The 23,123-nt window shown below is 40.6% G+C and overlaps 1 protein-coding gene across 1 annotated transcript in view; it reads right to left on the minus strand.

The window, feature by feature from the left end:
* The window catches only part of naaladl2 (N-acetylated alpha-linked acidic dipeptidase like 2), a 386,338-nt gene extending 366,707 nt beyond the window's left edge, over positions 1–19,631 (minus strand). The window contains exon 1 of the mRNA XM_078285865.1: positions 19,442–19,631. The gene's annotated coding sequence lies outside the window, so the exon portion shown is untranslated. The remainder of the gene's footprint in view (positions 1–19,441) is intronic.
* Positions 19,632–23,123: the final 3,492 nt, after the last annotated feature.

Below are 23,123 nucleotides of genomic sequence, written 5' to 3' on the forward strand. Positions count from 1 at the left end.
CTCCTCCTCAGTTGACATTTGCTTCTTCTCCCACGCTACCTTGTTAGCCACCCACGCTGCTTTCTTTGGTGTCGGTCTCTTGGCTACCCTGCTAGCTAGTTACTTGCTATAGCGAGCCTTGTTGTCGAGCTTCTCCACTCTGGTTAGCCTAGCTCCCCTATAGCTATGCCGACTGCTGTATGGGTCTCTCTCTAAGCCCACTGAACCCGAATTCACCCAGGACATTGCTGCCAAGGACTCCCACCCCTATTGCGTCATGTGCATGGTCTTAAAACATTTTCAGGAGGCCATCAACACTCCAGAGAACTGCAACCACTGTCTCACATTGCCTAAGAAGCTCAGTCGGTAGAGGCTCAAAGTGGTTGCTACCCAAAGCAATGACCTCTTCCCCAAGGACTCTGATAAAGAGGGCGACAGCACTACAAACCATCGGCCCCCACAGTGCTCCTCTACCCTGAGTTGGGCTGACCAGTCAGAACAAGGCTTATTGGGCTTTCCCCATTCTCTCTCGGGCATCCCCTTAATGGAAGGAGAAACACCTGGCTCCAAGAATGACCACATGACCATCGCGTCGGATGACTTGGGCAGGGAGGACGCCATTCATTCTGCCCAAGTCCCACCAGCCATGGGGACAGGTAATGCTCAAACCCAAGCTGTGCTGCTGGAGGTGTGTGAGCGGGCCGCCACCCATTTCAAGCGTGAATGTCCAGCCCTGCAGAACCTCGCCAATCAGGAGGTTCTGCCGCTACCCACGGGCTACCTGACCCAGTCAAGCTAGGGTAATATCAAGGCCCAGAGCAAAACTCTGGGCCAGTGGGATAACCCCCCACATCAGCCCTGGGGCACTATGCCTTCTGTAAATCAATTCTTCATTTAAAGCCAGTAATGTATCCCAGAGTTTCTCCTACCGTTGAATACATGGGTTGGGTCACCCTGCCTTTAATAGCTACTAACCCTACAAGAATTAGTCTAGATTTCAGTGAGAGTTAGCACCCCATGATGGCCTAAATGCTGTTTCAGAGGCTTTTCCGCCCCTTTTCCAAGAATACAATACTGGGGGAAACACTGAATACTGGCTTGAAATGCTCAAATTTAAAGACACTGAATATTGGCACAACATATCGACTATTGGCAGCTTCAAGGCAAAAATATTTATATTAGGATTGTCTTTCAAAAACCCAAATCAGTCAAACCTTACTGTTTGTGATTGCATTCTCTAATGTATGTCCCCGTATGTGGCTGACTGTTGGACTGATTTGTACTGTGTATTTTCTTTGTCACTAGTTTTTCTGTCACTACCCTCCTTCCTCTCTCTGTTTGCCTCTCTTCTCTCGGTGGGAGATGACTGGTGGAGATGCGTCTCTTTGTCGTCGTGCCATCCTGCTCGGTAACAAAGCGCTGGTTTGAATGGGCTGACAGGTCGTGAAAATTTCATCAACATGAGAAATGCCTGTTTTCCCCTCAACTTTCTGTTTACCGTTATCAATAATTTGTGAACAACAAACAGCAGCTGTCTCACCCCCGACAAAGGCCCAACGTGTGTGCGTGTATGTGTGTGTCTAAATCTGTGTATGTGTATATGTGTGCATGTGTGTCGAACAGATGTTGTGTATTCGCACATTTATGTGTGCCTGTGTGTCTGTGTATATATGTGTGTGTGTGTCGAACAGATGTTCCTCACCGCTAGAAGCAGACAAGGATGGACTTTGAGCACCAGAACTAGTTGTTAATTAATCAATCCGTTGCCATGGAGATCGAGGAAAAAAATAAGACCATGATGGTACAAGATAGAGATGCATTATATTATTGTTATTATTATTAGTATTAGTATTATTAAAAGAAGAGGAAGATAATAAGAGCACCTACTTGAAGGCAATGACACAGGGCAACAGTGCAAAACAAATTGTGCATTGCATTGTGTGTAATGTGTCCAAGTTAGAATATGATTATGCCAGAAAACATAAAAAAAAACTAAATTTGACCATTTCTCACTTTGTTGTTTAGGGCATACATTACCCTAAAAAAATCCTGTAGTGTCTCCTCATGGGTTGTATCCCCTAGTGGAGGCACTGTAGGGTGTGTGTGATTAATTGGAGGAAAAAAATCAAGTAGAACCAATTAATTTAAAAAAAAAAAAAAAATCTGTTGTATTTGGCCGCAGCCCAACAACACCACTAGATGTGAAATGTCAATGTAAATTAAAATAGCAGCACGCTGGCTTGAAATTAATGGCTCAATTTGAAGTTGCCTCTCTTTTGCTTTTTGAATTCTCAAAATGCCACAAGGGAGGCAAGACTGACAAAAGGTTGAGAAAAAGCAGATTGGAGTTTTAGTTCCACAAATATGGCAGAAATAATCTCATTGGTTGAGTTAAACCTCAATGAGCAGAGCTAAAGAATCACAGCTTTTTGGAGCACAAGTTAGCTAACTGGCAAAGAAAGAAGTCTGATAAAAATATGGAAATAACTTATTTTTTATCATTCATTCATGACCATGGCATTCATGCTCTTGGTAGGTCAGCAGGCTAACAGGTTAGTAGTTAGTAGTGGTTAGTTTGGCTGGTTTCAACTTGGGAGGTCGGCTAGGCTAACTTGTATTTTTTCAGTTAGTAACAGAGCGCTAGGCTTCATAATATTAGCTACCTCCTCTCTTACCTTTTGCCCTTTTCCCTGGGCTTCAGTCTAACCAGTGCTGCCAACTCTTCCAAGGAATGTAGCTATTGGTTACTCAAAAAGTCAGAAAGTAGCGTAAGTGCACGTGCATTGACAACACATTAGCATTGTTCTCGACAGTCTGAAAAAGTAGCTAGTTAGCAAGTAGCAAGCCTAACCCAAAAACTGGCTCCACCATGAAGGTTTAAGAGATTGTTTCTGCCTCTAGAGCAGCTCTGCCTCTGAGAAAATGTTTGTAGAACTGAAGCTACAATCTGCTGAGAACCACTGTCCTGAACAGTGGTTAAACAATGGTGTACACACTCCCTCTGCGTATATGTAATAGACAGTGCAGACCAAGTTTAATGGTAGGGGAAACAATGATGGAGTGTAAGGTCAGAGTTCATCTCCTTGCGAGGACTATGGTTTAATCCACTGGTTGTGTGTGGAGCCATCTTGGTGGGAGAGCGGAGCAGCTTAAAGCTCCAATCCCTGACCTGTGACTCCCACACTGAGGCACAGGCACTGATTACACACCATGCGGCCAGCTGTGGGCAGTACACACACATAATATTATACTGTACATATACACACACACACACCATGAGCTCCTAAGAGTCAGAGCAGGTACTGCTGAGTCCACCGACAGCCTAATAAATCTGGCCTGAGAGTTCATGAACTCCTCAGCAGGACAAAGAGAGACTGAAAGAAGAGAAAGAAAGAGGATGAAAAGAGAAAGAGAGTTCCTGAAGGGCTCAATAGGAGAGGACAAACACAGCTGAATACACTAGACTTATGATATGTTATGTATACAAACTGGTTTTCCCAAAATAGCCAAATGATCAAACAAATAGAAAACAAAATAGAATGTGGTGACTCGACTTGAAGTGTCTTTTATTAAGCATTAGCACACTGTAAAAATGCATTTAACCATCATAATCAGCAATGGGGAAAGACTCAGTAATAATTTACTTGAAGTGGTGCTTATAAAGTATTGGAAAGCGTAATAATCACATTGTGATTGCATGGTAATTATTATAATCAGAGCATGGCGTAATAAACACAACGTGCAAAAAATAAGCAACTGACATGACGTTAAATTGAATGTAATTTTCTGATGTTTGTGTGATGTTTATATTGTAAGAAAAGGAATTTACTTGTAATGGCATCACAATGTACTAAAGTAAAATGTTACCAAAAACTCCAGAGTTTAAATATCTACTCTACTAACCCTGTCTGACACAGTCATTCACAATGTACAGTATGATTTATTTAAGTGTCTTCTGTAATTATATAGTATGGATGGTGCATACATGCCTACACTACTTCCTCTGAAATGTCACAACCTTATCAGCAAAGGTCTTAAGAAAGACATTTAATGAAGGTCCATGGAGAGATGAAAAAAAAAACAGAAACCTTAATTGAATATTATTGCGGTTGTTGGATTTGACTACAGAAAGAAAACCAAGTGCCCAGTTTCCCTCTAGTTTGCCTTATTAGTAGTTTGTCTGTAGCAATTGTGAGGTTGCCATATGTAAAAAAAAAAGTTAGGAAAAAGTCTTAAAATAGGTTTTTACTGTTTTCTAAATTAAATGTAAGGCCTTAAAAATATTAGTCTTAAAGGTCCCATATTATGAAAAACACGTTTTTCCTTGTCCATACACTTTAGTCATCCTTCAACCTAACAACCCATAGAATGTGAGAAGTGAATGCCTCTGCATTGTTGCCCCAGCCTCCTTCCTGGGAAAACATGTGCTTCTACAAGCCGTTTTGATTTGACTCCCCTTGTGACGTCCCAAGGGGAGCAATTTGCATCCGCCGACCTCCAAGGTGGATAACCACTCCCACTCCCCTCTGCTCCTCTGTGCGCCGTTGGCCGCCATTGTTTTACTTGGCTACTACAGCTTAGAAGATATCAAAAACAAGAGCAAAACATGCTAAATGTTGCGTTGTTGGCTTCAAGGCTGAACACAAAGCTCTACATTGCCTCCCAGCATCGGAAGATAAAAAAGATTGTTTTTACAATAACGTTCTGACTACAGTAAACTTAGTCCAAATTTGCATGTTTGTGCTAACCGCTTTACCTCGGACTGCTTCGTAAACGAGTGTCAATACATAGCAGGATTTACATCAAAACTGCTCCTGAAAGATGGATTTATCCCAACTGGATGTGGCCCAACAGCAAAAGTGCAATCGGTAAGTGTCGCCACTTTGTGATAATATTTACAGTTTATTGTATACTTGGGTACAGTCAGCTGGGCTTGACAACATGTCCCGCTTTGCTAACGTGTGTAAAGTTATGTTCCATTTGCTTGTTTGCGACATTGTTTTCATGTTTGTTTTTTAATACAGTCTATGGTGCTTTGTTGCTAAATCAGTTGTCTTGTCTGGAGAGATGTGTCCGCTAACGTAGCTTGAGAAGGAGAAATGGATACGGTAGTTTATGGTATTTCAGTCCGATTAGCATCGGGTAGCGATTTAGCTCCAGTCCATGAGACGGAGTTTGATGCGGGCCTGTGAATACGAGGAAGCCTGTTGGCCACAACGACAACAGTTAACAGTCGCCTAGTTAACCAGGTCCCGAAAGGGCAAACCTACTATGATCGAGGTTAGGGGCTAGTGCCGTTAGCGGCGTGCTAATATAGCGTTAGGGTTAGCTAAGGTTAGCTCCTCTGGCTCACTTTGCGGACACATCTCCTTACTAGACAGCCGCACCTGTAACGTGGCAAAACTCAAACAGTACTTTGTTTATCGGGGACTCTGGTCACCGCGAACATTTCACTTCTAACGCCAAATGAATGGAAGAGAGTTACTGGCTGATGAGATGTAATATTTCACGTTCTGTCTTTGCACCTAGTCTGGTAAGTCTAGTCTTGTAATCAGCTGGGGTTGTGGCAAAAAATAACTAGAAAACCTGAACAACGAGACTACAATAAATGCTACCTTTCTCGAGGTTGTAATGTCCTATTTTTCTTGAGCCTGTGTGAGAATCAACTACATAGTAATTATTGAGGCTGTAGATTGTGGTAATGTTACTGGATTGCAGTATATTGTAAGGCGTAGGTATTACTCATGATGCAATATCCTAAAAAATATTTGAGATAATTGGTTGCATTAAACATTGCTATTCCCTGCTACGATGCCAGCACATCTCAGACAGTCATTAAATAAATATACAAATGTTATAACAAAGTTTAAACTATAGTATAAAATTATTTATGAATCAAAATTGCACATTTTGCTACTTGCCAGTGTCAGGCCACACTAGTATGCAATGTATATTCTTTTGTAATGGAACAACTGATGACTTCTGTGTTTCTGTTACTCCACAGATTACGTCGATGACTTGATGGACCTCATCTTTGATCAAGTCTTCCAGGACCCTGCACCTTATGCGAGCGAGGTTTTGAAGATCCCCATCCCAGAAGACCTGTGCGCCCAGTCTGACAGGCCAGCCAAGGAGGACGTCATTGCGGCTTTGTGTCTCGGTTCAATCAAGAGGCAGTCTGAACCCGACGCAGCTGGCAGCATCATGGAGCTCACAGCATATGCACAACACCACACACTGGTATCACTACTCTGACCCTGTGACCTAGAAAGCCCCAGCACTAGCTGACAAAGGATCTGTAGGCTAGACACTGAGAAGAAGGTACACATACTGTCAATATATTTCATTTGAATACTTAGTTTCTTCTTTTGTTGTTTTGGTTATCTGGCATCAGGTCAGGTTGTAGGTGGGTGTTTTCCATGAATACATAACAGATAACTACAAACATCAAATTATAAATCATGTTGGTGATTGATCCTGCACTACTTTACTACACTGCAGTAACTGCTACAGTGGAACACTCCCCTGTGTACACTCATAGATTTAGGTTTTGTAACATAACAGCACCCCATTATGGTCCTGCATAAGCAGTGTTATGTTTCTACATGTGCCTTTTTTATTCCTTTTCTAAAATAAAATAATTTTATTCTGTATGAACAGTCAGTGTTGTGGTTACTTATTGGTTTCACATTTAATTTACATGGGTGTGTAAAGGGAAAAACGTATATAATCCCACACACACTGTCTACACTTATATGGTGCTTTATTACATTTCAATGACTGAAATGTAATAAAGCACCATGCAAGTGTAGACAGTGTGTGGGATTATATTACTTATTCAGTAACTTTTGTCCTATGCCCGTCACTAAAAGACTTTTAGGTGTGCTAAAGTTTTTTCTACATGGATGTGTAATAAAGTAGAACAACACAGTTATTTTACTCAAATTTATTGTCATGTAAAGTATTATCCAAAGTCACATGTTCAAATCAATTCATGCACAGAATGCATAAAAGAAACTTACTGCTCTATACCTCCAAGCTGTAAGGGCCCATAGTCTGTTTTATAAATGTCCATTGCATTCTGTAGTGAGAACACATTCAAACATACAGGCTGCAGACCAGGATGATCAACATGCATGTAGGTGGATCCTGAAGCTGATTCATTCTTCTGGTAACCTAGGGAATGAGAAAGGGTAACTTATTGAATTTTGCAAGCTTTATAGGAACATTACACTGACAATTACGTTTATCTATATTATATGTTTATTATTTAGCACAGACTATTTAGAGTAGATGTGAGTACTGTACAAACTAATGTACAGGACAAACAATAAAGGTGTCAACTCTAAAAGAGGTAAGATGTTATGTACAGGGGGAATGACCAGCAGGCCTCCATGAGATGCAATTTTGAATATTTCAGCTACAGTTCTAAAACTGTTGAACTGTAGCTGAATAACACTGGCATAAATTACGACAGTCATATGTCCAAATGGTAGATAGCATGGGACATAACCATATGTTTGCCGGTGTCGTGACAATATTTGTATCCCCTGAAGATGGGTTCTTCTTTTGCGTCTTCACATCAATTTGATGTATTTGAACGTAATAACTACATAATGTCTGGTGTGGATTTGTTTCCTATCGCTAGCCAGTACAACGGCAATTGTAAGACACTTCATGGAATAACATTACAGCAGCTATCCAAGCAGCCAGCTAAAAGCTACCGACACCTACTGTGTTGACGAGCTTACTAGACGGCCTCAAACCACCGGCACCGGTGAACGTCAGGCTAAAAATGAATCAAACAAACCATACGGTACAGTTACCGTGCGAGACACTCCGGCAGGTAACGTTAGATATCCTTTTTATGGGATATAAATTTGTCCGCTATGGCTATCCAGAAAGACCACATACACACGCACGGTGAGAAAGTACGAACAACACACTGAAATTTCAACCTACCGTTCAGAGACATCCTGCTGTAACCGTGTCTGTAAAACTTCAGCAACTGCCTCCTCTTGTTCGGTTGACAGATTCCGCCTCAAACATGTACGGTTTTACATGTTGTGTGACAGAGTTTTCTTCTACAAGGAGCTGCCATGTTTGTTTTGGAGTTTTTCCGCGTCTGCACCCTCCCCCCTCACCCAGCCGATCAGGCGGCCAATCAGAGCAGCGCCTCATTATCAGAGCATCCCCGCCCACTCAGAACAGCGCATAGTTAATGAGGGGAGAAACTGAGAGGATGGAGAGGCTCCACAGAGCCTGGATTTGTGTGGTTTTTTTGCAACAGAATTCATAACCTTGTTTTAAAGACCACTGAGAAATGTTTTAAACAGCTAAAAAAGAGCATAATATGGGACCTTTAAATCCAGTTATTAGAGGTCTTATTTTTTCAACATGCAATGAAATATCCACTCTTTGATTAATACAGAACAGTGTTTATAGTACAATATGCATCCTACCTGCTTTACTAAACACCGTTGGACTTTTCTTATACTGCCTATTTGTAGTTGTAGAACATACTGTAACCGTGAAAATGAAGCTCCTTAAAGAGCTACCAAACCATGTCAGCGCTGCATATCACTGTGAAGTTTTCCACTTTTCCACTTTGTACACAGTTGATTGGTTCTCTATCACCGCTAACCTACTGTACCACAGCGTCTGACTGGAGGTGTTTGTCAAGTTGAGTAAAAGGAGCAGAGCCGGCCCCTCGGGGAGATGTACATTTGACATTATTTTGGAGGAACTGTAATAGTTTGTGGCATATGAGTGGAAGGCAGGGATTTTGACAGAGCTGAAGGGGCAAGATGGGGTGAAAAAAAAAAAAAAAACTCGATAAACCATCTGGGCATCCTGCTGGGCAAAAAAGTGGGGAGTCAGACGGGAGCAGCTTCCAAAACATGAAAACATCTCTTTAGGTAAAGTGCCAAGAAGAGGCACCTTTAGGCCCTTCCTCTTTGTTCGTAAAGCGTAGCTCAGCGGAGTCCTGTGACAGGCTGTCAGCTCGTCTGATACCCACTTCCTGTTTGTGGCAGGTCTTTTCAACAGCGAGAAGGTGAGATCGCCGGGTTTTAGAGCCCCGCTCCCCCGTTTTAAGAGAAATCTCAATTTTCTACCTGTCAGACTCTATTATTTATTCATTCACTTACTGATGTGTCATTTTTTCACATTTTCTCACATTTTCAAGGGAGAGCTACTGTGTGTGCGTGTGTGTGTGTGAGTGTGTGTATGTGTGTGTGCGCTCGCTAACTCGGCAGTACAGTTCTGGTCTCCAGCAGGACGCCACTTATCATCTGGGATCACATTTTTTTTATCAGCATGTAGCCCAGGCAGGTGCCAGCCTGTGCGTGCATGAGTTTACTTGTGTGTGTGTGTGTGTGTGTGTGTGTGTGTCGGTGTCTATCAGTGAGACAGGCCCTGCATGAACCGCACAGACTCAATTCCCAGTTTGTCACCGAGCATTTCTACTTGCCGCGGATCAAGCTGAACGGAGTTAAAGAGTGTCTCACTGAACTAGACTGGTCCGTACTGAACTGAGCAGTACAGTAGGCAGACAGTGTTTTTGTCATTTTAAGATGTAGTTTTCTACTGCAACCACCTACTATTTTTGTCTATAAATGAAAAGAAGGGAACTGCATTTTTCCATCCTTTTATTTGTTTTATTCATTTTTATTTACTCCTTTAAAAAGGCACAATAAGCAACTTTTGGCCTTGAGGCAGAAAATGTATGCAAAGCGTATTTTATTTAAAATAAAGTGAAGGAAAGTTGACTGTGTTTTCTGAGCTGCCTGCCAGAAACTAGAGTCCAAACCAAGTGAGCCTATCTGACGTCATCACAATGTCTGTTGGATGTCCATCACTCCTATATTTACACTCTGTCTGGATCTGCACCCCAAAACCAAACTGAACTATTTGTCTTCTTCACAGAAAAAAGGGGAAGGAATGTCAACTTTCTATTGGATGGAAACTTAATAAAGAAATAAAGAGGGTCCTAGCATATAGGATATATTATACTGTACATTATCAGTAAAACCACTATCCAAATTTGAATTCAGTTGAACTACCTACTAACTAGCTACTAACTCACTCACTAACTCACACTGTGTATCCTTGGTAGATGGGTTCAAAGCTTCAAAGGTTTCAGCTTTCCAAACTATATGTCTTTAAAATGTTCTGCCTGACAAATTAAGAAGGCATATGAGTGCTGTGACCACACACACACGGGTATACATATAACATCCTACACACACACACACACAAATATCCTGCTCCAATCCCCTTCACGACTGTCATTACCATCGCTGGATTTATTTATGATGCTCCTCTCAGCGCAGGGAGAAAAATAATATAGCTGCTTTTCATAAAGTCTCCGTAATGGATCCGTAATGGATTTGTCAAATTGACTGGGGAGGAGAAGCGGCACATGGGAGGGAGGAGATGGACGCGATTGGGTCTTTGATCAGTGTAAGTGCATCGGTACACGCGTGTTTGTTTGTATGTACGGATGTGTGTGCTTGTGCGTGTCACACTGACTTGTCACATCTTGTCATGCAAGCTTATCCTGCTGCAGTGTGTCTTAATTATGTCCTCGTCTGCGGCGAGCGCTTTACTATGTGAGAAACGTAGACGCAGACATCCTCAATGGCAGACGGAGCTGTAAGTGTAAATGTACAGCTCAATTTGCTAACACGTTATTTTCCGGGTCCACAATTTCCTAATAATTTCCTAGAAAGGAACTGTTAATTTCTTGGGAAGTTTCCTGGAAAGAACCATGAAATGATGTATATAGAAAATGTAAGGAGTCGATAAGATACTGTCAATTTCTACAAGAGTTTCCTGGAAAGAACTGCAAAACTATAAAGTATTTATTGGAAAAATAATAGGCAGGAGGTCAATTTGGTAACCCAAGACATTATTCATATAAGTACATAATATAGTTATTTGTTGAATTCCTTCCTCTAATTTCTAATTTTCTATACAACTGCTACATAATTTCATGGTTCTGTCTTGGAAACTCCAAAAGAAATTGGAGGAACTTACAACTACCATTCAACTCTTTCTCTATTTTCCCTGTTATTAGTACATAATGTAATGGTTCTTTCCAGGAAACTTCCTAAGAAATTAACAGTTCCTTTCTAGGAAATTATTAGGAAAAAAAATAAAGCGTTACCCTCAATTTGAACATAAATACATCATTAGACAGTTCCCAATGCTGCAACAGCAACATGACTGAGCTGGTTTTGTTGCTTCTGTGCTTAACTCAGGGATTTAGTGCAGGGTGAACCCACCTGACTGATGTTAATTTGGACCGTGTTTAGGTCACATGGCAAACTAATTATATTTGGCGCACCTGATTTCCATTATTGCGATAATGAGCAAAAAGCAGGTGCAAAACGTGGCGTTTGCTCATTGCCTGTTATCACGAAAATAAATAAGAAATCTACAATGAAAAAAGTCAGCCTAAAGACTCTTTCCAGTATTCTTTTTGCTCCTGCTATCACCAGCACTTTAGGAGTTACTCACTTTTTTTCACTATATTGGTTATTTGGGACAGGATCCAGCAGGTTCGTCCTGCTTCCTTGTCTGCACACTCGAACCGCTCAAAAAAAAAACGATGAGCAATTTGGCACAAGAAGAACGCTTTTCCAGTCAAGCGCAATGCCTCTCCATAACCGATGTGGAGGCACAGAATATAATTGTGCACAAATCCTTGCTCGATGGTCTACAGAATACAGAGAACTCCACGGTAAATGACTTAAGAATGAACAATTTATCTAAGTGGGGAAGTTCGCCTATAACGCTCTCAGAACACTGGTGTGCCAAGCAGATTCCGCGGGAATGAAGGATAGAAAAGAAAACCCACCTTAGATTAAAGTTCTTAATAAGTACTCTCTAGGCTTGACTTCATTAATAATTGAACAAACTAATATCTATAAGCCAGCTAAGCAAAGCCTGAGATTAATGGGTTGAAAGATACAATAAAGATCAGACTGGAAACAGAGGTTTTTGCAGTAATAGAAAAAAAACATTGAAAGAGCTTGAAAAGTGAAAAGGAACTAACTAGATTTATTTTGATATCAAACTATTTCAGGTTTGAAAAGAGGTTTTACATCCAGTCTCAGGGAACTAGTATGGGTCTCTGTTTGTACATAACTATGCAAACGTATTTATGGGAAGTACTTCTTTAATAAGAGTAATAATAATCTTTTATAAGATGATGCATTCACTAAGAACATATTGTTTTACAAAAGATTCACTGATGGTATATGACAGGCAACAATTATTGACCCAAAAAAGAATAAAAAAAAGAGAGTAACATTTGTTTCTGAGTATAGCTATATATCGAAGGATTTTAAGAATATTGTCAGAAGATTTTACACCATTTCATGTGAAAAATTCTCAGAGCAAGACTATTATATCCTGACCGGCATCATGATATCTGAAGAGGCAGAGACTCTTAAGTGATCTGGATTACCTGCAACCCACCATACAAATGCATACTCTCATAACACACAAACACACACATGAATCATATACACACACTCGCACATTAGAAACATACACACCCTATTATACATTCAGAAACAAAACCGCAAAATTACACAGAAACAACACATGCTGCTGCACAAACACCCTGTGCTGCTTCCCCCCCTTCGACTCTTTGAATCCTTCTCTGACTCATTCCTTTGCATGCTCATCCTGGTAATAACACACACACAAACACACACACACACACACATACCACTAAATCGGGAAGTAAAGGTCACTGGCTGACTGCAAACGTCTGCAAGTCGCTCCAAGATAATGAAATGAACAACTCATTCTGCTTGGTGCCGGCATGCCCACAAGACACACTCGTGCACACACACACACACACACACACACTGCCCCTCCCGAAACAACAAAACAAAACAAAAACAAACAAACACACACACAGGGCCCCATCTGCCCCACCTCCATCCAACACATTTGCACATACACATACACACACACACACTCGCAGTGCTCAGTCAAGAGTCGGCAATGTGCTCTGGCCTCAGCTCAATTTGTCCGCTAACTAAAGGTCAAGCGAAGTATGTTTGACCGAGGAGTCGGTATTTCAGAGCTCATTTGCTTCCTTCTCCATCTAACCCGCTGCTCACAGTGTTGGGGCAGCAATTTACAGACAGAGGCAGGAAGAGAGAGACACATACGTTATGTTTCCATCCAACTGTCAAGCGAATTTCATGCAAACTTGCAAAAAATACAATCTAGGTGTGGTTCCATCTGCTGGGTCGAAATGAATAAATCGGCTTCCTGAATGTCAAAAAAAAAAAACATCCTCCAGAATAATGGAGTCTTTTCCAGAATTGATCAGTATTGGGCATTGTTATTGTTCTTTAGTTAGGGAGAGAGAGAGAGAGAGAGAGAGAGAGAGAGAGAGAGAGAGAGAGAGAGAGAGAGATTTGGATGAAGACTTTTCTGACGGACAAAAAGAGGAAAACAAAGAGGGAGAAAGAAATCGTCTGGCAACAAAAAAAAACTTGGGAGAGAAAGAAAGAGAAATGGAGAGTTTCCATTGAGGGTATTGAGAATAATGTGCATATAAAGATTTGCTGACTCAGTATCATCTGTCAAATCACCTTTTAAAGGAATACGCCAAGTTTTTGGGAGATTGGCCCGTTGGTCAATTTACCCATTATGTGATGAGAACATGTCAAAGCCTCGGTCTAATAATGAACAAAGATAAAAACAAAGGAATAAAAGGAGGAGATACTTTTTGTTTGTTTTTCTTCACACTCGTCACCTTGGGGAACAAAAGAGCTGCTGCTAGTTTGAAGAAATATAAATTAGACCATTCTCTGTTTGTTACTGTCTAATTACGCTGTAATTAAACCAGCTTAAAAAAAAGAAAGCTGGCTTTAATAGTGCTGGTGTCCTGCACTAGTTTTTATCTGCGATTCAGCCTTTTTTTAACTTGAATTTTTCCGATTTACATTCGAGGCATTTAGCTTCTCATAAAGAAAGACGTACAATGAGTCCAACAGTTGAATAAGCTTAATTTTCTATATCACCAACATTACAAGCAGCCAATAGAAACAAGGTCAAAGGTCAGGGTCTTACAGCACTTATGTGACCATAGAACAATCATGTAAGAGCAAAGTACAAGTAAAAGAAATAGAATAAGAGCTAATGAGAGAGATAGAAAGGATTTCTATTTGCTGACAATGTCAAAATCAGCTGCATACTTATCTTTTTCAGCAGCGTCCAGCTTCACCCCAAAACAATACCACACATAAAAACTAGCACATCAGCCTCAAAATGTTCAGCTTTCAGTTAATTGGATATTTGCTTGCACTTTAAAACTTTATTCACTCTTCTGTGTACATAAAATAAACAACTTAGTAACTTGAAAACTATATATTCCCAGTGGCATCCCTCACTGAGGATCTTGGCCATGCATGTGTTGTTGTTATTTCCCCCCCCATCTACAGTGTTACATTGAGTTTTAATTAGCACAACAAAGGATCAAATGTCCTCCACTGACATCACTCTGGGGACAGTTTCAAACTGAGATGCTCCCAATAGTTCTCACAAGGAAGAAAGTTCTCCAACAATTTCTGGAGTTCTATTATGTGAGAGATGCCTAGAATGTGTCACACTCCAACAAATACTGTGGGCTATTTTGTAAGGCATGTGCATTTCAATTGTATGACAAGTCTATTCTAACTTAAATGAAGTACTGTAATTTATGAAATGACATTAAATGACGTATCATTTATGAAATTGACTGTACTGTACAATACTGTAGATGCTGCCAATACATTTCAATTGTGTCATCAAACTAAGATGTTTAAACTGTATGTTATCTGGTTACATAAACAGCAAATTTCTGCTGGTTCTGTTTTTTTTTTTGTATACATTATTATATTTTCTTGAAAAAAAATTTTTTTTTTTGAGTGCAGCTTTGTTTTCCAGTGAATGTGCCCTATAACACCATGGTATTTGCCAGCAATGTGATTATTACACACATTACACATCACATTACAACCATCAGAAAAGGAGGTCAAGGTACATTAAGAGCCTCAGGTGAAGTTACCATACCTTGCTGTATTTAAGGTGAAGCAGCACAGGTGAACTGGGGAAAAAAAAAAAAAACCTACAAAAAATGCAAAATAAGCCTCTATAAATGTCCAAATATTTTAGTTTAGAAGTGGCATGTAAAGTTTGGGGGCTTGCATACAGGGAATATGATATTTTGTTAGCTAATTTTGTGCTAGGTGTACTATTTTGTAACTATTTAGAGTTAAAAATAGAATAACATCTCAAAATTGACCAGTCCAGTCAAAATCACCTGTGGTGCCTCACCGTAAACTGTAGACACAAAGACATTCACTTGTTTTCCTTTGAATTATTCTTTTATCTCATAAAAGAATAAAAGGAAAAGATGTCCCTGGTGTTTTTGGATTAAAGACATGGCCTTGGACACGCGCACACACACACACACACACACACACACACACACACACAGAAGCAGGGCCTTGAGGTATCGGCTTGCCTTTGTGCAGGGACGAGCAGTCAGGGCCGTCCTTATCAATGCCTGATGATAATAAAGAAGGTGGGATGCTTTTCTCCCACACGGAGAGCAGATAACAAAGAAAGTCCTGGACTGTCTGAGATATCGGGCCGCAGACCGGCCTCCCATCCTCTCCGTCCTCCCCTCCCTCCTCCTTTCCCTCCACCCTCCCTTGCTTTTTCTCTGTTCCCTTTTGTTGTTTGAGAGACACATCAGATCGTGTTGCAGAAGAAAAGGCGAATAGAGGACAGGTGATACTGCATGTGCTCCCAGGTAAGGAATGTCAGATGGTATTAGAAAAGGGAAGAAAAAAACAGTTGAGACGAGGAAATCAAAGAGCGCGGGAGAAAAACAATGCTAGCAAGCCATTATTAGTTATATGTGGAGGCAATTACCACATTACATTCGTGTCCAGTGAAGAAACATGACAGAAATTCATTGCATTCATGCTGACATTTCTAATAATAATGATAATAATAATATGGCACTAATCTAAAAAGGAGCGTTTACAAAGTGCTTTGCAAGAAGGCATAAATACAAGAATATTAACATATAAAGAGGATATGAAATAGGAAACAATAGGTTACAAGAAAAATACATGTGTGACAATTAGGCCTACATGAAAGCACATTTATAAACACACACCACCCTCCAGCTCAACTGATACCAACTGATACCTCCATACCACAGGGAGAAGCATGTAGGCTATTTTCAAATAGCTTCAACAACAGAATTTTGTCACGTTTCATCTCAATGGAGCCTACCTTTCGGGAAATGAGTAAATAAAAACATTGGAGTTGCAAGTTTTTCATCTGACAGCTTTGTGTTATATAGAGTAGGCTAACGCACCCTGGCCAACATGGCCGCCAGAGGACTGACTGATAACTGAACATTTTGCCACTGAATATCTAATTGAGTTTGTGTTTAATGTCAGGTTTTTCGCTAGCTAACTATAACATCTGATTAGTTAATCACCAATTTCTATCTGTTGACACGATTAACGCACTAGCTAACGCATCCTGCATCTTGGTGTTAGCTAAGTTAGCTAGCTAGTTAGCTAGCTAACAAAGCCAAAAACCAACTGTTTGTTCAGGTTAACTGAGCTGACTCCTCTCAAGGTACAACTCAATGTTTTGGGCCAAAGGGGCAAGAGCTAAATACAGCCACATCAAACTATTCACTTTTACTTATAACATTAGTGAATGGATATTACACCCACACCACAACATTCTTTTTCAGGTATCTCTATTTTTCATCCTGGTTGTCATATATTTAGACATTATTTCCCCAAAGCCAGTTCTCCAATGGACCTCCGTGGTTGCTAGGAGATTTGTGATGAAATTGCAAAGCATATTCTATATTTTGTTACTGTCTAAAATGTCATTTTTCTGTCCCCAGTCACACAGCATCCACCCAATCCCATACTGTATGTGTTCCCAGGATTTGTGTATTGATTCTAGTCTCTGACGAGCTGTCCTATGGTGTTTAGTGATTTCCTGGGTGTTCATGATGGGGAGGATTATGTCTGAATCCATATCGCAATGATAAAATACACACACACACACACACACACTGCCTCTCCTGCGGAGCAAGACTTCCTGCCAAAGATGGCAGCAGATTGCCTCACCTATGTCCTCAACACGTAGACTTGTGCGCACTTGCATGTATGCACACACGCAAAGAAACAGAATTTGTACTGGTACGGGTGGAGGAGGAAGCCTCGGAGCACTCTGTTACCATGAATTTGTGGTCAGAAACTAATAGAGCTGAGGTCTTTGACCCTCTACAGTCCAGGAGAGAACTGGAGAGTGTGTTTCGTCTATCTAACAAGTGTTGACGAGGTGAGCAGGGCTCCATTAGTAATCCATAAAGGTAGTGTCTCCTTTTCTGTCTTTCTTTTTCCCTCCCTTCTTCTCTTCTTCTCTCCCTCCCTCTCTTTCCACTTTCTTGTGTCTGTCCATCTCTCCCTCATGCTGTTAGGCTTTCTTCTAGTTAACGTCACAAATCTCCTAGCAACCATGTCTGGCGCCATCATGGCAGTTTGCTGGAGAATTGGCTGTAGGCAAATAATGACTAAATTTATAACAACCAGGCTAGAAAAAGATTGTTGTGGTGTGGGTGTATTTCAATTCAAATTATATGTGAGTGGTGTGAAAAGGTAGATTTGTTTCCAAGTTTATGTTGGAAACTGTCTTTAGTCAAGCTCCTTTAGCCTAGCTCTACTACAAAACACTGAGGTGTAGCTTTAGAAAAGTCAGCCCAGGTGCACTGTAACACTGTTTTTTGTTTTTTCTTCATTTTGTTGGCTGGCTACCTAGCCGCAAGCTAATTTAGCAGTAGTAATTATCAACATGTACCAGTAATTATCAACATGTTATCAACATGTAACCTGTCATGCAACCACCAGCCACTACCAGTTACTGACAATGCAATGTTAGCTACTGGGCAAATCAGATATGATGACAAGGCAGTGATTAGCCTAGCTGATGCTCTTAGCTAACTAATTAACAAGCTGACATTATCAAAACACACAATACAGCCAATGTGTCAGCGGCAAAGTAATCAGTTCTCAGTCAAAACAGCACAGAAATTAACTATTCCATATTGCTGAGACAGCTAAATTGTAAGTTTAGATACGCTATTGCTTATTTTACTTTAACCAGCAGGGCTGGTTAAAATACCAGCCATGCTTGGTGGACTTGGAGTTGAGAGACTGCTTACTGTTTATTGCTTATATTGCGTTCATATATTGAAACCAATACTAATGAAATTCTCCATTACTCCATTTAGAGACCCTGTGATATGGCATTAAAATTCTCTATTGAAACCAATACTAATGAAATTCTCTGGAACAGCATTTATACCATGTGACACGGTAGTAAAAGTCTCCACTGAAACCAATACTAATGAAATTCTCTCAAACAGCATTTAGACCATGTTGAGATTCTCTGGAACCGCACTTCGGCAATATGTTGTTGTCATCACTACCATCATCATTATACCATACTCATCATTATCATAAGATTATCATTGTCATCATCACTACCATTTCCATCATCATCATCACGTTCTTTTTTTTAAAGTTTATGTTTGTGTAATTCAGAATCTCTCTCTCCCTCTCTCTCTCTCTCTCTCTCCTCTCATACACACACACACACACACACACACACACACACATACACACACACACAGGAATATTGAACTGATGCCTGCAGCCACAACACCTGTTAGATACTAACTCACTGGTTGTGTGTGTGTGTACTCCTCTTGACACACACACTAAGAAGACACAGTCAGACAAAACCACAACAGGTAGGCAACATTGTACTGCAGCTCCCCTCTGCTCTCTCCCTCTCTCTCACCCCCGTCTCTCCCTCTCTTAATGAATGTTATCAAGCACTGAGGACAATCCTCTAGAGAAACATACACATGACACAGTATCAGAGGACTGGCCTAGTGTGGTGTGTCGCATGGTAACCAGTAGACCTACACAGTCACTAGCAATTCCCTTGGATTGACGCATGTGAACATCATAACTGGGTTAGAATAACCAGGTAAACTCATACTCTGATTAGGAGAAACCTGGTTAAGATGCCTGGTTTACTCCCATATTAAACAGTTACTGTGGCATGGAAACATCTTACTGCTTTCACTTTTGGTTTTCATCGTCTGTCAAACTCAGACTCCCGCAGCATTATGGGTACTTTTTGATGTCAACAAAAAACGGCGGCTAGCAGCACTTACTATTATGATTATGAAACATAGCCAGTGATTGATACAAGAAAGCAAACTCAGTACCTCAACTCATGTGGTCAAGCACATGCAAACATACACACAACCCACATGACCGCTGTGCAATTCTGCTGCTTGAGGCAGGTGATAAGCAAAGTGAATCTATACCTTTACCTTGCAAGGCCGGGCTGGTTGGATGCCTCTGAGTGTCTCCCAATCAGCAGTCCCCTCTCCCTCTCTCTCTCTTTCTCTCTCTCTCTGGAGGGGGACAGAGGAGGATAAATGGCCGGTCTAATAGATTCTCTTGTATTGTGTTGCTGCCGTTGTTTCTGGATCGGACAGGTATACCTGGCCTGCTTGTTTACCTGCCTACAAACCAAAGTACTTGGTTACTTGTATGACTGCCTGTCTAATTGTCTGTCTGTTTACCCACCTCCATGGTTACCTGTATGCCTCCCTGTCTGCCTGCTTGTGTTTTGGCTGTCTGTTTATCTGCCTGTCTAGCCCTGTAACCACCTGTGTGCTTGCTTCCTTCCTCGTGTGCTGACATTAGCATAGCCCTTCCTCCTCCTCCTCTCTCACCTGCACTCATCTAACCTGTTCGGCAGTGTGTTCCTGCATGTGTGCACGTGTGTCTGTGTATAGTGTGTGTGTGTGTGTGTGTGTGTGTGTGTGTGTGTGATTGGCACCAGTCTCCTCCCCCTTGCTGTAATCCTCAATGGTCAGGTTTTACCCGCTGTAACCAGACACACTCACACACACACTTGAGAGAAAATGCTATTTTAGTGCTCTCTTGCCATTGTATTGTAAGGGCATATTCATTCATTTTGGCTCATTGACTGTAAAATGAATGGGTATTCCATTGTAAAGGTTTACTTATTCATTTTGACTCATCTATTTTACAATCTGCCACAATGCGATCCTAGGAGTAGCCTGTGGGAAGTTTTCAAGTGCATTATGAGTCATAAAAATAATAAAAGTAAGCATAAAAATAAAAGTATGTGTACTGTTCTACATCACAATTGCATGCATGATAGTCAGGAATGTAGTGGAGGACATTAATCTTTATAAGGTGGATTTATAGTAAAAAAATAGTGTCAATCAGATATAGGTTATAGAAAGATATAACCTACCTGAAAGGAGAAAATAACATAAATGAATGCTTTTCTGAAAATATAATTGACTTTGTTTCTATTTATCTATTTTTTCCTTCATGATGAACACCAACTGCATTTTATAGTTTGTATTTGCTCCTACAGCTCTGATCATTATATATTATTATTATGACTATAGTATAAATGTGTTAGGAGATTGTTAGTAACTAAATAACTTTCCAGAAAGTATTGAACCATCTGTGGTACTGAAAATCTACATGGTTATTTATATCATGATCCAAAAATCATGTCCCTGGCACCTGTGCAAGTCGTATTATATATAAACCTCATATTTATCAATGACAATATAAATTTGTAACTTTCAGAAAAGGTGGCTTTCAAAGGTTTTCATCTGGCAGGCGTTGGCGATGGTATAAAATTTTATTCCTGAGTAATCCATTTTGTTTTATTATATTAGAATGTCATTCAGTGTTTAAACACATACCCATTCACCTCCATCTCATAGTGTCTCCCTAAATGAGACGAGTGGGTTGGCAGTGGTATGAAATATATAATATATAATAACAATAATAATAATAGCCAGTTATACAACCCACACAAACATCCCCCAAGTGCATTTGTCCTGTAATATGCTTATGTTATTTCTTTCTGAGTACTGTTTTGTGGTTTTACCATTGTTACTGTGCCTTAAGCGTGTGTTTGACCTGTTTTATAAACTTGCTCCCAGGCGTTAAGATGCTAAGCTACATGTTGAATATTATGTATGTATTCCAGTGCACATTGTGTGCTTTCTGTATATCATGGCCTTCGCCCTCCTTCTTCTTTGAGCTCTGTTTCTCATTGGCTTTGTATTGTGTTTCAAGGAAAGGAGGCATGGCTTTCCTGCTACACCGCATTCCACTCTAGACTTGCTTCTGGTTAATGTTGCAGTATACTTTTTTCACTATAAAATACCAACAAGTCAGTAGGGTATATTACACATTATCTGTCTGTGACCCTGTAGGTGCATGCCTACATCCCCCTGTTTTTCTGACATTGGCTTTTCAATGATGTTGCGGACATTTTGGGGCATTTGCTGTGGCCGTGTTGTATGGGTGTGGCCAGTGGCGAACGGGGCTGTGGCTAGCAAGGTGAGGCTGGTGGCCACAGAGCAGGTAGTCATGGCAACAACAATGAAGGAAAACAGTAAGAAGTGAAGCTAAAAGTGCCGCACACAATACACCTTCAAAAACACGATGAACATCAGTGTTACCTGACAGAAAAGCTTGCTCTCTGTTTTACTTTTTCTAACCCATCAGACTGGACGCTACTTCAGAGATATTGGTGGCAACTACTGTTTTGTTTCCATTCTTTCAACTACCCATCTTCTCTCTTCTATTTATTACAAACGTAAACATAAAGACAGAAATGTAAAACACATCACAACACAAGACTTTTCCCAGGAGATAGCTACCAAACTCGGGGTGTTTAGAATACCAAATGGAAAAATTTGATGAACTGCTTATAGGTTGAATCACTATTGTGTTATAGCAATCAAACAGAAACTAGCAAAACACATTTATTTATATGAAAATGTCACAAATTATTACTTTAAACAAATTCAATTTGATTTTAATTCGGGACACGAGCAGGTTTGACAAGTCATACGTTAGATTTAACCGGATTACAGCAATGTGACTCTTCAGATAACATTCACTGTAAGTAAAGGTGTAATGAGAGAGTCATACAACCAACAAGCAGCTCACAGCTCCTCCCCTGAAGTGGGACGCTGGATATGGACAGGGTTTGGGAGGAACCGTTTACAGGGTTTGGGAGGAACCGCTTGTAGTAATCTGATTACAAAAACAATGGTGACTGAAAGGGTGGAGGTCCCCATATAATATAATATGAGACAGAGGAGTCTAAGGGTGTGCTGCATCCACAAGAACGAAGACTAAATCCTCTTAAGAGGTGCTTTGATGTACCTCAAATGTTACAGACTGTGTATCTAGAAGAGTAAAACACTGAATACTCTTACTCCGACTGTAACTCTACCACTATTTAGTACCATCCAATATATTGTTCCCCAAGCATTGTTTACACAGTCTTGGCACCACTGATAATGTGTACAAGTCAATAGACACTATGCCGCTTTAGCCTGGGGAATATTTCCCTGCTCCATAACAAGGTATTCCATGCTTGTAACTTATTTCAGTCGAGCCACCAACTGCAGCATCCTGAAACGTTTGTGCTGCACTGCACTCTGCAAGGAAAATGGACCTGTATCTTGTTCAAGAAACCTCAATGTCATGTTTTGATGGTGTCTGAGCGTTTCTGCAGCTATGCATTTCACATGGATTTTATTGCAATGACAACAAAGTGTCAAGTGATGCAAACAGGGTTTTGATGCCCAGTGGGAGGATCGTGGTGTCATGGTTACATTGTAAAATCACACCTGCAAGATGTTGTATCTGAATCTACTGTTGTCGTGAAAGTTGATCACTAACTGGGCTGTTTTGACAGATAATTTGAATACTCATTAATTCCCGTGTTGAATAAATACCGGTTCATGGCTCATCCGAACAGTGCTGCTCACACAGTGGTATATAAGAGATGTGCAGTTATACTGTACATTAAACAAATTTAATGAACATCTCTGCACCCCTGCAGCCAGGCAGAAGCAAGTATCCTCCCAAAGGAATGGTATAATGGTTGAAGATAGTTGTAAATGAGGATAATACGTCAAGTTACAGTCTGCAAAT

Source organism: Centroberyx gerrardi, chromosome 9 (assembly GCF_048128805.1).
Source record: "Centroberyx gerrardi isolate f3 chromosome 9, fCenGer3.hap1.cur.20231027, whole genome shotgun sequence".
NCBI lineage: Eukaryota > Metazoa > Chordata > Actinopteri > Beryciformes > Berycidae > Centroberyx > Centroberyx gerrardi.